This window comes from Carlito syrichta, unplaced genomic scaffold (genome assembly GCF_000164805.1).
Source record: "Carlito syrichta isolate Samal-C Ts95f unplaced genomic scaffold, Tarsius_syrichta-2.0.1 Scaffold288315, whole genome shotgun sequence".
NCBI lineage: Eukaryota > Metazoa > Chordata > Mammalia > Primates > Tarsiidae > Carlito > Carlito syrichta.
The window spans coordinates 124362-129486 of record NW_007232411.1 but is presented as its reverse complement, the minus strand read 5'-3'; positions in this window follow the sequence as shown (position 1 = coordinate 129486).

Genomic DNA, 5125 nt, shown 5'->3' with positions numbered 1-5125 from the left:
AAAAAAAAAAGGAAAACAAAAACGAGAACGATTGGGGGAGGCAGTTTCTTTAGGAAGAGAAGAAGTCTTTTTTCCGAGTCTACCTCTGTCGCCCAGGCTGGAGTGCAGTGTCACGCTCACGGCCACCGCAGCCTCAACCTGCTGGACTGAGGGATCCTTCCACCTCAGCCTTCCAAGCAGCTGGGATTACAGGTTTGGGACCCTGCGCCCAGCCCATAAAGCCACTTTAGAAACAAGGTAAGAGGGAGGCCCAGTGGCTTACGCCGGTAGACCAAGCACGACGGGAGGCCTGACCCTGCAGCTAGGCATCTCCAGTTACTTGCAAACGACACTGAGATACAAGACCCAGGCTGAAACAGGGAAAACCTGATATAGCACAAAGAGAGCCTCAAAGAAACGATGTGGCCACTGCCCCCGGAGACCACTGGGAACAGCAGACAAGCATACCACCTTTAATAAGCAAATCCTAATCTTCAGCACAATTTAGTTAACCCCGGAGGGATACGCCGTTCGTAGAAGTACTGTAACAACCAGGCCGATGCATGGAGTGGACAAACCCAGCCCCAAAACCCTCGTTTAATATGTTGTTCTTGGAGAAAGAACGTATCAGATACTAAACTAAGAAGAACACACACTGCTTTTAGATCTCAGTCAAAAGACTGAAAAGCGGTACCTGTGCCTGCCTCCTAGCGTGCCTTACTATTCCCATTCCTATTACATTTGTGGTCACTTCCTTGGTATCACGATCCAATTCTTCTCCCATGTCGTATATTTCCGAACGTCAACTGTCCACTATTCTTCCTTCGTGATCGTCGTTGGGTTTGGGGAAATAGACCTTAAACAGAGCGCTTTCCTGCATCTCCCGCCTGCCCTCTGCCCAGTCTGTTTTGCATAAACCCGCCCCTCCTCTAGTGAAAATGTAGGGGATTGCCGGCTCCGTGGCTCGGCCTGCAATGCCAGCACTTTGGGAGGCTGAGACGAGAGGATTGCGCGAGCCCAGGGGTTCGAGACCCACCCGGGCAACTTGGCAAGACCGCATCTCTGCAATAAACCAAAAAATGAGCCTGGCGTGGTAGCGCAGCCCTGGAGTTCCGGCTACTTGGAAGGCTGAGGCGGAAGGGTCACCTGAGCCCAGCAGGTCGAGGCTGCGGTGGCCATGAGCGTGCCACTCACTGCACTCCAGCCTGGGCGACAGAGGGAGACTCCAACTCAAAAAAAAAAAAAAAAAAACAAAAACAAAAAGGAAAAGAAAGAAGGAAAATAGAGGTGGTTTCTCTGTCAAAACGATTCTCACAGCTGAGATCCCCCCAGGCTAGAGTGGGGGATGTCACGTTCTCACTGATGATGATTTTAACTAGCAAAGTTTTCGATAATTTGTGGGGCTTTTTTGGTTTGTTTTGTCCCTGAGCTGAAATGAGCTAAATCAGTTAATAAAATCAAATTGCTAGCAAAATAATAATATTAACCAGCTTACTCCATTTTGTTTAAAACTTTCATCGTAATTACCTACCTGCCTGACCTAAGAATCAATGCCTACTGTGATTATAGTGATGTTCCCATGACCATAAACCCCCAGCTTTGTCTCCTTTGGGCAGGTCACACTGACCGTTTCCTGCTGACTGTTACAAAACTCCTTAGCCATAAGTTCCGTATGATTGTATGCTTTGTTACCTGAAATCAAATGGCACGCTTTGCAAAACCCCATTGTTACATTTTCATATTTTGTTCTTATATTCTGTTAGTGACCTAACCAAGGTAAATCCATTGTGTAATAATTCTTCTTCCTTGTCCCTATGTCACTACCTTAAACTATCTAATATCTTTTTTTTTTTTGAGTCGGAGTCTCACTCTGTCGCCCAGACTGGAGTGCAGTGGCCGCTCCCGGCCACCGCAGCCTCGACCTGCTGGGCTCCGGCGATCCTTCCGCCTCAGCCTTCCAAGTAGCTGGAATTACAGGCGCGCACTGCCACGCCTGGCTAGTTTTTTGATTTATTGTAGAGATGAGGTCTCCCCAAGTTGCCCAGGGGGGTGTCGAACCCGCGGGCTCAGGCAATTCACTCACCTCGGCCTCCCAAAGCATGGGATTACAGGCTGAGCCACCTACCCGGCCCTGTAATGCTCTTCACAACCACTCACCAACCTACCATTCCAGTCTCCTGTGAATCACACATTCAATCAAAAAACATCAAGAGCCTAATACATATGAGACATTGTTATCCCAAGCACTCGGGATACACATGTGAAAAAGCAGAATTTAAAAAAAAAACTCTCTGTGTTTACAGTGTTTATTTTTTTCTTTACTTACTTTTTCTGGGGGATATGGGGTAGGTGGGAGGTAAAAGGCCAACAAGAAACATAACAAGTAAGTTAATTAGGAAGAATGTTAGTATGCATCAAGTGCTACGAAAAAAGAAAACACAACAGGGTAATGAGGATCAGATTTAGAGTGAAGGAGTATTACACACCATGCTCAAGGCAGGCCTCCGTAAGCAGGTGACAACTGAGCAAAGACTTGCTCTTTCCCTTTTGCAAGCCATGCCTCTGCTCACAGTGTCCTCTCCCTGAAATGTCCTTCCACTGCTTCTATACAAATCTTGAATCCAACTCTGGTTTCAGCCCATATATCAGATGTTTCCCAGTGACCCTAGACATTCTCAAACATTTTTTTGTAAGATCTGTACTGTACCACTGGTCTCCTACTCATTTAAAAATGAGCTTATAGCCAGGCTTAGTGGCTCAGCCTGTAATCCTGCGCCTTGGGAGGCTGAGGTGAGTGGATTGCCTGAGTCTGCGGGTTCGAGACCCACTTGGGCAACTTGGCGAGACCTCATCTCTACAATACATCAAAAAACTAGCCAGGCGTGGCAGCGCGCGCCTGTAATTCCAGCTACTTGGAAGGCTGAGGCGGAAGGATTGCCGGAGCCCAGCAGGTCGAGGCTGCGGTGGCCAGAAGCGGCCACTGCACTCCAGTCTGGGTGACAGAATGAGACTCAAAATAAAAAGAGCATTACAGGCTTTTTGCAAAGGCATGTGAATCATTCTAAATGCCATGGGCAATTGGTATCTGACGTAGAACAAGGATGGGACAGAGAGGCCAGGGAGACTACCCTGGGCACCTTGATGAGACTTAGTCTCTGCAATAAATCAAAAAATAAGTTGGGTGTAGTACCACACACCTGTAGTTCCAGCTACTTGGAAGCCTGAGGCAGAAGGATTCCCTAAGTCCAGCAGGTGGTGGGAATCGCCTGAGCCCAGCAAGTCGAGGCTGCAGTGTCTGTGAGCGTGCCAATGGACTCCAGCCTGGGTGAGAGTGAGACTCCAACTCAAAAAAAAAAAAAAGACTTTTAGGCTGGGGGTGGTGGCTCTTTCCTATAATCCTAGCACTTTGGGAGGTGAAGGTGAGCCCATGGGTTCGAGACCAGCCTGGGCAACTTGGGGAGACCTCATTTGTACAATAAATAAAATTAAAAATTGGGCATGTTGGCTTGTGCTTGTAGTTCCAGCTACTTGGAGACCTAAGGCAGAAGGATCGCCTCAGCCCAGCAGGTTGAGGCGGCTGTGGCTGTGAGCATGCCACTGTAGTCCAGCCTGGGTGAGAGTGAGACTCCAACTCCAAAAAAAAAAAAGACCTTATTTTCTCTTCCTAAGGAAAGTTTCTTGTTGTTCTTGTTTCTTTAGTTTATTTATTTATTTCATTTGGAGTCTCACTGTGTTGCCCAATCTGGAATGAAGTGGCATGCTCACGGCTACGCAGCACCAACCTGCTGGGCTCAGGCCATCCTTTTGCCTCAGCTTTCCAAGTAGCTGGAACTACAGGCATGCATCATGACACCTGGCGAACTTTTTGATTTATCGTAGATATGAGTTGTCACCTTTTTGCCCAGACTGGTCTCGAATTCCTGGGCTCAGACAATCTTCCTGCCTCGGTCTCCCGAAGTGCTTGAGCCATGGTGCCTGGCTCTTCAATGTTTAACATTTTTGGAGAGTATTTCAGGCTGGTCTGGAACTCCCATCTAGCCTGTATTAGTTTCCTACTTCTGGTTTTTTTTTTTAGTTGGAGTCTCACTCTGTTGCCCAGGCTGGGGTGCAGTGACATACTCACAACAACTGTAGCCTGGACCTGCTGGGCTCAGGTGATATTTTCACCTCAGCCTTTCGAGTAGCTGGAACCACAGGTGTGTACCTCCATGCCCAATATACATTTTTTTTTGGTTTGTTGTGTAGATGAGTTGGAGTGCAGCTTGGCGGCATTACTTTGTAGTTTCAGCTACTCGGAAGGCTGAGGAGGAAGGATTACAATTGTAGTGACTTCCTTCACATAATTATTCAATTACTTTCCAATATCTTATGTTTCTTAAAGTTAATTTTCCATTATTATACCTTCATAATAGTCGCTGAGTTTGGGAAAACAGACCTTAAATGGAGTCCTTTCCTGCTTCACCTGCTTGTCCTCTGCTCAGCCTATTGCATAAGCCCGCCCCTCCGCAGTTGAAAGTGTTGGGGAGCCGGGCTCCGTGGCTCAGCCTGTAATCCCGTGCCTTTGGGAGGCTGAGGTGAGTGGATTGCCTGAGCCCTCAGGTTCGAGACCCGCCTGGGCAGCGAGACCTCATCTCTACAATAAATCAAAAAATCAGCCAGGCGTGGTGGTGCATGCCTGTAATTCCGGCTACTCGGAAGTATGAGGCAGAAGGATCGCCAGAGCCCAGCAGGTCGAGGCTGCGGTGGCCGGGAGCGGCCACTGCACTCCAGTCTGGGCAACAGAGTGAGACTCCAACTCAAAAAAAAAAAAAAGAAAGAAAGTGTTGGGGATTGGTCTACATAGGAGTCGTGATTTCAGTGTCCCTGTGGTCTCTTTTTCTCCCAGACCTTTAAGTTACTTTTCTCAGCCTCAAGGTAATTAGGATCCCTTGGGGGGCAGCATCACTCTCTGGAACATTTATTTGTTTTGAGTTGGAGTCTTTTTCTGTCACTTTGGCAAGAGTGCAGTGACTTGCTCATGGCCAACACAGTGCGCCCGGCAGTGGCACTTCTTTCATCTCTTGGCCTAAGTAGCCGAACTTAGGCTTTGAGTTTCTCATTTGTCACATGGTGAAAATAGTGTTTGTAAAGTTTCTTTTTTTTTTTT